We start from the raw sequence: 11,635 nt of genomic DNA on the forward strand, positions 1-11,635 counted from the left end.
ATGGCACCTTTGAGGTCACAAGATGTTGGTAGGTCGAGTTTTAGAAACAATTGAGATCCATTCCCTGGCTAACACTGGCATTGTTAAGTCTGCTGGGATGGATGGTGCTCTCTGAAGCGAAAATGTTCCAATGCTTCATGGTCTTAAACACCAATTCAGGGTCAATGATGACCCATGTGGTGCTGTTCCTTATTAGTGATTTTTCAGTATATTGGTAAGAACTACCTTTCAATGGTGCATGGTGTATAAACTAGATTAAACTACCTATATAAAATAGGTATGTAAATCGTGTTTGGTTTAACCAAGGTAGACAAGAACTTTGCACACGGCAATCCATGGACCCAGTCAATTTGGATAGATAACACATTGAGCCTTCAGCATGGATAATTTCTATTATTAGGATCACTAGGTCCACCCCCATGGCCGATTCTGGGATATCATCAATTTGGATGTTTTTCCACCTTGAGCAGTCCTCAATTTCTAGCTTTTCTTGCATGACTTACACGTAATCAGTAGGTGATGACATGTTTCTAATTTATCTGTGGATTCAAACATATCAGTAATTAGTTTGTTAATTCTAAGGTAAGTATCTTTATATTAGGTTGAATGTCTTGTCTTAAGTCTTTGAGCAGGCCTTCCATATGGTCTTTAAAGGCGTCTTAATCTAGTACTGCAGCCACAGCTCTTTTAAGGCTTTGCAACATCATCTTAGGAGGCCTTATGGTCCAGAGAACTAGTCAAGTGCTTGTGCACTGTAAGTTTGCCTTCAAGTATCAGAAACTTTGATGATTTTCCCTGGGAATTTTTGCTTTCTTGGGCTATCATAAAATTGGCCACAATAGCCTCTGTGAACTACGTTAGGTCCTGCTATTCTTTGTGGAAAGCAGAGGTCCTCTAGCAAACAAACATTTCCAACATATAAGTCACAATCCTTATATAACTATTTTGCACAAGAGGTTTTGTTTAGATAATTAATATTTATCATTCGTACAATTTAATCTGGAAAAGCTTGGGTACTTATTCAGTTTATTTGTTTAAATTCCCACAGACTGCACATTATGTTTAATATGACAAATGAATGATTAGATTTTACCATCAATAGTTTGGATTAATTGCCATAAATTGTGAATTAATTCATTAGATAAAACAGCCCTTTGATAAACTGTGCCTCTTGATTGGGCAGTTAAATTGTTAATATCTATGTCTAATGTCTATTTGAAGCTTTTTTCTTTAAATTATATATTTGTTAATGGAGAATAGTTTTAAGTAACAGTTTAATAAAATAAATAAATAAAACAATGTTATTTTCTATTCTTGCTGTGAATTCTTGTTTATTTCTATGATGTTTGGGAATTGGGTATATTCACTTGTGTAAATCTGAATGTATGTATATAGACTATGGATTATTATATAAACTGCAGCTCCATGGTTTGTTATAGAGAGAGCCCTGAACACAGATACACAGAGAGCAAGCACATCTTCACAGGACCGAGAAGGACAGAGAGTCTCTAATGGAGATTTTCGGACTAATTATCCTGTGTGTAATTGTTGGAACATGTAAAATGCAGAATTCAATGCCTGCGTGCTCTCTAAGCATACAAGATTTTTTATTTGAGTATGAATATTATAAGGAAGGAGATATCATCATTGGAGGACTTATTACTGTGAATTTGGCTGTAAGAATTGGATATTTAAAGACTTTAAATTCCTTCCCTGCGTATAAAATATGTGTAGAGTAAGTAACACTCAAAATTTCAAGGTGTAATTTTGCCAAATCTAAAAGTTCCTTGTCACCATGACAAAGTTCTTTGTAAAAGTGTATTTAAAGTAGTGAACATTCCTTGTGAATTCAAAGTGAATTTCAGATGTAAAGTCAAAATAGTTGAAAAGGAAAACAATCTTTGTCAGCTGGGCATCAGTCTGGCTACTCTGGCATTAAATTTGAATAATGCCAGTACCCAGATAGATTTGTTTAGAAATGTCTTTCTTAAAAGTGGGATGGATACATGAGAATAGCTTTTAAGTAATTTTAAGTTATTTTAAGTAATACATTCCCAGCCCCAGCAAGAGAGACTGATAAGCTCCCAAATATAAATTGGTGACTGACTACTTAAGGCAACAGCTACGTGCTCCCCATATAATGTCCCTGATGATGGTGCGGTATACACTGAGACACATACTGGGTCACTGTTAGATTTTCTATGTAATGTTATAGGATACACATTCTTGTTTTAAGTAGTCCCTCACCTGTTTGCCTTCTGAAGTGTATTAGTCCCACTTGCCAAGATGGGGTCAGCTATGTCGTAAAATTTGGTAGCAGGAAGCTGTGGAGTTATTTATGAAGTAGCTAGTGACTGGTATGTAGGTTGCCTTGAGCGACTGAAGAATATTTTGGTTTGTAGATTGTTTCTTACAAATCATGTAAACTGGTTCATCCTACAGGCTGTATTTGGTGTTAGGATATTATATTTTGTATGTATTTTCCATCTCATTGGCATTCAGTTTATCTGCTGAGGACTAGTTGTGGTGGAAGCTACAGGATGACCTAGAAACATCTAGAACGTATGTGGTTAAATTGCTGTACAAACACTTAGAACCAAGGCGCATGTGTATGAAATGCCAGGAATGCTTACAAGTAGCTAATGTTAATTGGGTAATATTTGCTGCAGTTTGGGTGCAACTCTTGTATTTCCTCTATACGTATGAAGTACGTCATTTATGATATATAAGCTTTGTTCAGATTAATGGATTGTTCAGCCCTTTTGAGACATGAGTCTGGATGAAACACTGGGCAGAATAAATCGTTTTTTCCAATGACCCGTGTCCGGAGTGATTCTGTGTTACCTGATACCAATAGCATCTGCTACATAGACAGCCTGGCTGGTGGTTAGGGGCAGCGGGAGGATGGGTTAAAGAGCTTAAACTGTATATTATTACATCTAAAGCTGGCTTCTATTTATTAGCTGCTGTGCTTAAGCTGTTACAATAAAACTACAGCTTTGGAGCATCACAGGAGATCATCAGAAGGACTGTAGGCCCAATTTCATCCTCGCAAGGGTTGAGTTTTCACTCACCAAATTTCAAGTACTGCTCCTTTACATAGAATTTCCTGAGTCACATTTTATATTATACATTACAGTAAATATAGGAATCATGAAATGTATTCTTACTGCTCTATGCTGTTTTATTATTTTATCAATAAAGGGGTCTATTCACTAAGCAGGAAATTGTGGTAAAAAAAAATGTTATATTTGGAAGAACTAATATTCATTCAGATGCGATCTTAATCTTAGGCATTTTGGTCTATATTTTGCTTTTGCTCATTAATATTCAACTTTTTAGTAAATAAACCTCTGAGACCAGCTTATCAATATATAGCTATAAACATTTTCTGTTTAAAGGAAATAAAATCCTTTTTGGGTGGACTGTGGTGTTAGGAAAAAAAACATTTTGTCTAGCCTGTCAAAAAAGTTAGAAATTGATTCTCATCTTAATGAGTGAAACCCCTTCGACTTAGTACTTCTCATATCTCTGTTAGCACTGTATGCTCAAACTAATTGTTTTGATGCTATCACAACATGGTGTACACACTATTGTTATATAGATTTTCTCTTTTTTACCATGTATTATTGTTCAATTTTCTAGAAGTTATAAATTATTGTCCTCTTGGCCATCTGGTTGAACTCAACCATACTCCCCAACATCTTCATCTGCCTGAGGTTCTCACTTAGACCATGTAGGATACTGTCTAGCAGGGTTGGACATCAGTGCAGTCACATGTACATCCTCTTGGTAGGAGAGGTAGTGATGTACCGAACAGTTCGCTGGCGAATAGTTCCTGGCGAACATAGCATGTTCGCGTTCGCCACCGCAGGCGAACACATGGGCGGTTCGATCCGCCCCCTATTCATCATTATTGAGCAAACTTTGACCCTGTGCCTCACAGTCAGCAGACACATTCCAGCAAATTAGCAGCAGGCCCTCCCTTCCACACCCTCCCACCTCCCTCCCAGCATCCATTTTAGATTCATTCTGAAGCTGCATGCTTAGTGAGAGGAGGGAAAGTGTAGCTGCTGTTCATTAGATAGGGAAATTGATAGCTAGGCTACAGTATTCAGTGTCCACTACAGTCCTGAAGGACTCAGCTGATCTCTGCTGTAAGAACAGCACCACAAAAAGCCCTTTTTAGGGCTAGAACATCAGTCTGCTATTTTTTTTTCTGTGTAATGTAATTGCAGTTGCCTGCCTGCCAGCTTCTGTGTCAGGCTCACAGTGCATACTGTGCCCATTTGCCCAGTGCCACCACTCATATCTGGTGTCACAATAGCTTAACCCCTTAAGGACACATGACGTGTGTGACATGTCATGATTCCCTTTTATTCCAGAAGTTTGGTCCTTAAGGGGTTAAGCTTGACATTTAAAAAGAAAAACATTTTTTTCACTGTAATAGATTGAAGAGCAGTTAGTTGTCTGCCAGCTTCTGTGTCAGGCTCAGTGGATACTGTGCCCATTTGCCCAGTGCCACCACTCATATTTGGTGTCACAATAGCTTACGCTTGACACTTAAAAATATTTTTTTTTCACTGTAATAGATTGAAGAGCATTTAGTTGTCTGCCAGCTTCTGTGTCAGGCTCAGTGGATACTGTGCCCATTTGCCAAGTGCCACCACTCATATCTGGTGTCACAATAGCTTATGCTTGACATTTAAAAAGAAAAACATTTTTTCACTGTAATAGATTGAAGAGCAGTTAGTTGTCTGCCAGCTTCTGTGTCAGGCTCAGTGGATACTGTGCCCATTTGCCCAGTGCCACCACTCATATCTGGTGTGACTATAGCGTGCCTTTAAAAAAAAAAAAGTGTTTCACTGTAAGCTAAAAGCAGTTAGTTGTCTGCAATCGTCTGGGTGTCAGGCCTTCAGCGTGTGCTCTGCCAACCTCAGCAAGTGTAATTTGCCACTCATATCTGGTGTCTGTATAGCGTGCTTTTACAAAGAAAAAAAGTTTTTCAGTGTATGCTAATAGCAGTCAGTGTCCTTAAAGCGGGTGTCAGGCCTTCAGCGTGTGCTCTGCCAACCTCAGCAAGTGTACTTTGCCACTCATATCTGGTGTCTCTATAGCGTGCCTTTACAAATAAAAAACTTTTTTCACTGTTATAGATTGAATAGCAGTTAGTTGTCTTCAAGCAGGTGTGTCAGGCCTACAGCGTGTACTCTGCAGACCTCTGCCATGGCACATTGCCACTCATATGTGTTGTCACAATTGCATGCATTTAAAACCAAAAAACTTTTTTCACTGTTATAGATTGAATAGCAGTTAGTTGTCTTCAAGCGGGTGTGTCAGGCCTACAGCGTGTACTCTGCAGACCTCTGCCATTGCACATTGCCACTCATATCTGGTCTCACAGTAGCTTGCACGCATAGTACCACTAATCCAAAAAAAAATGACAGGCAGAGGCAGGCCACCCCGCAGGGGCCATCGTGGTCGTGGTGCGGTGATTCCCTTTGGCCCTAGAATAATGCCCAGTTTTCAGAGGCCACGTACCCTGAACTTGAAAAGTTCTGAGGACATAGTTGACTGGCTAACACAGGACACCCAATCTTCTACAGCTTCCGCTCGGAACCTTGACGCACCATCCTCCTCCAGCTTAGCTTCAGGCACCTCTCAAGATACCACTCACCCGCCTGCCGCCACCACCAAAACGAGCACCACAGCCGCTTTACTTGGTATGTCAGAGGAGTTATTCACACATCCGTTTGAAGAAATGAGTGATGCGCAACCATTATTGCCAGAGGATGTAGATAACACGGATATGTCTCAGGCAGGCAGCATTACACACATAGACGTAAGGTGTGATGATGATGATGTTGTACCCGCTGATGCTTCCTTTGCTGAGTTGTCAGATACAAGTGAAGCAGTTGATGATCACGATGCGTCCATGGATGTCACCTGGGTGCCCGCTCGGCAAGAAGAAGAACAGGACGAAAGTTCAGATGGGGAGACAGAAAGGAGGAGGAGGAGACGATTTGGAAACAGGGGGAGGTCGTCGCAAGGAGCTAGTGGCAGAGTCAGACAGCATGCATCGGCACCCGGTGTCAGCCCGACAGCACGCCAATCAACGCATGCTGTGTCCACCACCAGAATGCCGTCATTGCAGAGCTCAGCATTGTGGCATTTTTTTGTGTGTCTGCCTCTGACAACAGCGATGCCATTTGCAACCTGTTCCAAAAGAAACTGAGTCGTGGGAAGTCCAACACCCACCTAGGTACAATTGCTTTGCATAGGAACATTGTCAGGCCCTACCTGCCGGCATCCGCTACCCTGAGACTTCCGGGTAGACGGAGCTCGGCGGCCACACCCCCTTCTCTGACGCGGTCTCCCCCACGCTACATAGGGAGACCGCGCCAATGTCAAAACGCTGGATTATTGAAAGCCTCCCCGCGAAAGTTTGAATCTACAAACAATTCTAATTACCTTCTCTGTGTACCGGAACCGGACTGGAAAACGCTGACCTACCTTCTCCTCTCCTCGACAACGGAATTGACAAAGGACTTCTCTCTTACCTGCAAAAGCTTCATTCTCTCTGGGAACAAAACACCACAGACCCTGGACTGCCACCCCTACAAAGCTAAGTAGTACTCATCATCCTAAATTGGATTCTGACTGCTCTGCAATTCTGCCTACTCTCTATTGCTTCAATCTAACTAATTATCCTGCAGCATATTGACTAATTCTGCCTTGGAAGTCCCTCTCTGCTATGGACTAACTATTGCCTTCACCTAAATTAACTGCAAGTTCTGCTGCTGCTTATCTTCTGCCAAATATTTAAAGATACGGTACACGTACTAAGTATTCTTTATTTCATTTTTCTCCATTAAATCAAATAATCAGTTATCTGCAGTTGTGTTCCATATTGTTACGAAGCAAGCATTACAGAATAATCCAGCCTCTTTTGTAATGGATCCAGCAGATCTCACTTCCAAAATCACTATATTGAACCAAAGAGTTGATACGCTTGCCCAAGGCATGCAAGATCTACAGATTACCAATGAACGGATCCTTACTTATGTAAGAGACTTGCAAACACATACTCCTCATACTGTTACACACTCGGCTAGTGACCCTGCTGTCTGCAATCCCGAAAAGTTTTCTGGAGATCGGTCCCAATACAGGGAGTTTCTTAATTCCTGCAAGTTATTGATTGCTTTAAAACCTAGATCTTATCCCACTGAAAGATCTAAAGTTTGTTCAGTTATTTATTTTCTAAGAGGTGAACCCATGGCCTGGGCTCACTCCTTTCTGGAGAACGATGACCCCATCTTAGACTCCTTGGATGAATTCTTTGAAGCCATGTCTCTTCTTTATGAAGATCCCAATAAACAAGCTACAGCAGATTTAACCATCAGAACCTTGCATCAAAGAAACAGACCCGTCGAAGATTACATTGCTGAATTTAAAAGATGGGCACCAGAAACTCAATGGAATGACATAACCCTACGCAACCAATTCCGTATCGGGTTATCCGAAGCAGTAAAGGATGAACTCTCAAGAACTGAACTACCTACTACACTGAATAATCTGATTCAACTTTCCATCAGCATTGACAGACGGCTTAGGGAAAGAAAAGCAGAGAAATCTCTCTCTAGTTCATTATGGAAAAAACATTCACTCCGTCAAGGGCACCTGAGAAACCGATAACACCAACAGAACCTATGGACATAGGGGTGGTAAGAAGTCCTCTTACTCCAGAAGAGAGAACCAGAAGAAGACAACTGAACCTTTGCATGTACTGTGCTTCACAAGATCATGTGATCCCAGAATGTCCTCTATTGAAACGTCCAAGAGGCGGTAAGCATGCTTCTATCACTTCTATACTGAGTGTACTTCCTCCAAAATCAACCTCTACTTTCTCCTTTGTTTCTCTCATATTACAGTGGGACAAAGAAAGAATTACGACTGAGGCCATTATTGATTCCGGTGCAAATGGGGTGTTCCTTGACTCATCCTTTGTAACAAAAAATAAAATTCCTTGTGTTCAAAAAAGTATTTCCGTCTCTGTCAGAGTTATTGATGGCTCCTTAATATCCTCGGGGCCCATTCGAGATGAAACTATTCCTTTAAGAACAACTACTAATAATATTCATTCCGAATTTCTTGTATTTGATGTTATCACATCTCCTCTTTATCCAATTATACTAGGAATCGACTGGTTAAGGACTCACAACCCCCAAATTACATGGTCTCCCTTCTCTCTCACCTTTGGCTCTGCATATTGTAAGGGAACATGTTTACAACACATCCCCATTTTGCAAGTTACTGAAGAACCAATTATACCTTCCGTCTATTCTGAGTTCACTGATGTATTTAGTAAAAAGGAAGCTGAGACACTTCCACCTCATCGACCCTATGATTGTCCAATTGACCTCGTTCCTGGTGCTCCTGTCCCTTTTGGGCACATTTATCCTCTCTCCGAATCAGAGTTAAAAACCCTCAAGGAATACCTGGATGAAAACCTCCGTAAGGGGTTCATTAGACCTTCCAGCTCACCGGCTGCTTCCAGCATGTTTTTTGTAAGAAACAAGGACCAGACTATACGTCCCATTATAGATTACAGATCTTTAAACAAAATAACCGTCAAAAATCGTTATCCTCTTCCCCTGATAAACGAGTTGATCGAAAGGTTAAGAACAGCTACCATCTACACTAAACTTGACCTTCGTGGGGCATATAACCTTGTTAGAATCAAAGCCAATGATGAATGGAAAACTGCGTTCAGGACCCGATATGGCCTTTACGAGTATCTTGTTATGCCCTTCGGGCTCTGTAACGCCCCCGCAACCTTTCAGCATTTCATAAACGACATCTTCAGGGATCTTCTAGATGTATGTGTTATCATTTACTTAGATGATATACTTATATATTCTAACAGTCTCGAGGAACACAGGAAACACGTGAGATGGGTGTTATCCAGACTAAGAACTCACAAGTTATCCCCTAAACTAGAAAAATGTATTTTCGATGTTAATGAAATTACCTTCTTAGGGTACGTTATCTCACCTCATACAATAAGAATGGATACTTCCAAAATAGATTGTATTCTCAATTGGTCTACTCCTACTAATGTAAAGGACTTGCAACGTTTTCTTGGGTTTGCCAACTTCTATAGGAAATTCATTAAAAATTACTCCGATGTTGCTCATCCACTTAATCTGCTTAACAGCAATAAACGTCCCTTTGCTTGGAACGAAAAGGCTCAAGCAGCCTTCGATGAACTAAAGAGAAGATTTACAACTGCTCCTATTCTTCAACTTCCGAATCCTGCATTTCTCTACGTTCCTGGAAACGGATGCTTCAGAAACAGCTATCGGAGCGGTCCTCTCTCAACACCAAACACCTCAAGATCCTCTCCATCCAGTTGCCTTTTTCTCACGATCCATGTCTCCTGCTGAAAAAATTACCCTATAGGAGAAAAAGAATTATTGAGTATTAAAGCAGCCTTCGAAACCTGGCGGCATATTCTTGAAGGGACACAAACTCCTGTAATAGTATATACTGACCACAGAAACCTTGAATATCTTCATTCTAACAAAACTCTTTCGGCCAGACAAGTCAGATGGAATCTTTTCTTTGCTCGGTTTAATTTTCAAATTATTTATAGACCCGGATCCAGAAACAAAAAGGCGGATGCCCTGTCCAGAATCCACCAAGGTCCTCCTTTAATTGGAACTCCTCCATCTAAAGTTATTGGTATCATATCATCATTAATAGATGACATTAAAAATCTCAAGGAAGAAGCTCTTGAACTTCCCAAAACAAACAAACTAACAAAGAAAGACGGTATCTACTATTTCAAGAACAGAATTTATATTCCTCCCATATTTAGGAATAAAATACTCGACTTAATTCACGATTCTCCTTTGGCGGGTCATCCTGGTATAAAAAAGACACTAGAGTTATCTACAAGATATTATTGGTGGCCTCGCCAGGACAAAACCATCGAATCCTATGTCAAAACCTGTTCAACCTGTCAGAGATCCAAGTCTGAACATCATCAACCATTTGGTCAATTATTGAACCTACCTATCCCTGAAAGACCTTGGCAGTCCATTTCAATGGACTTCTTGGTAGAACTCCCTCCTTCTCAACATCATACCACCATTTTAGTAGTGGTAGACCGCTTCACAAAAATGTCCCATTTTATTCCCTTGAAGAAGTTGCCCTCTTCATCTGAACTTGCTAAAGTATTCATCGACAATATAGTGAAACTTCATGGACTTCCTGATGAAATCATATCAGACAGAGGAACGCAGTTCACCTCCAAATTCTGGAACGAGATGTGTTCCTCCCTCCATATTCAACGCAAATTATCTTCGGCCTATCATCCCCAAACCAGTGGGCAAACTGAAAGAGTCAACCAATGCGTTGAACAATACTTACGATGTTATTGCTCTTACTTACAAGATGATTGGATCACATGGTTGCCGATGGCAGAATTTTCGTACAACAACTCTATTCACGCCAGTAGTAAAATGACTCCTTTCTTCTCAAACTTTGGGTTCCATCCCTCTTCATTTCCTGACCTAAAACTTCCTTCTTCTAACCCCAACGTCTCAAATCAGAACGCTTTCATGTCTTCCCTTTTCCTCAGATTACGTGAAAATCTTAAACTCGCGTTGTTAACTCAAAATAAGTTTTTCGATGCTAAAAGACAACCTCCTCCTGCTTATCAAATAGGTGATCTTGTATGGCTCTCCTCAAAAAACATTGTCAACAACCGTCACTCGAAGAAACTGAATTCCCTCTTCCTTGGTCCTTTCCAAATATTGTCAATCATCAACAAAAACGTGGTTAAATTGAAGCTTCCACCTAATTTAAAACTTCATCCTGTCTTCCATGTTTCCTTGCTTAAACCTCACCTCTCCGACCCTTTCCTAAGGGATCCTATTACTACTCCTGATCCTATTTTGGTACAAGGTGAAAAGGAATACGAGATCCAAAGGATCCTAGATTCGCGGATCCATCGTGGCTCCCTACAATGTCTCGTTAGGTGGAAGGGTTACGGAATTGATGAGGATACTTGGGTTAACTCCACCGTAGTCCATGCAAACAGGCTAATTACCGCGTTTCATAAACGCTACCCATCTAAACCTCGTTGATAGCACCCTGTGGCTGCTTCTTACGGGGGGGGGGTACTGTCAGGCCCTACCTGCCGGCATCCGCTACCCTGAGACTTCCGGGTAGACGGAGCTCGGCGGCCACACCCCCTTCTCTGACGCAGTCTCCCCCACGCTACATAGGGAGACCGCGCCAACGTCAAAACGCTGGATTATTGAAAGCCTCCCCGCGAAAGTTTGAATCTACAAACAATTCTAATTACCTTCTCTGTGTACCGGAACCGGACTGGAAAACGCTGACCTACCTTCTCCTCTCCTCGACCACGGAATTGACAAAGGACTTCTCTCTTACCTGCAAAAGCTTCATTCTCTCTGGGAACAAAACATCACAGACCCTGGACTGCCACCCCTACAAAGCTAAGTAGTACTCATCATCCTAAGTTGGATTCTGACTGCTCTGCAATTCTGCCTACTCTCTATTGCTTCAATCTAACTAATTATCCTGCAGCCTATTGAATAATTCT

This window comes from Pelobates fuscus, chromosome 6 (assembly GCF_036172605.1).
Source record: "Pelobates fuscus isolate aPelFus1 chromosome 6, aPelFus1.pri, whole genome shotgun sequence".
In the NCBI taxonomy this organism is placed as follows: Eukaryota; Metazoa; Chordata; class Amphibia; order Anura; family Pelobatidae; genus Pelobates; species Pelobates fuscus.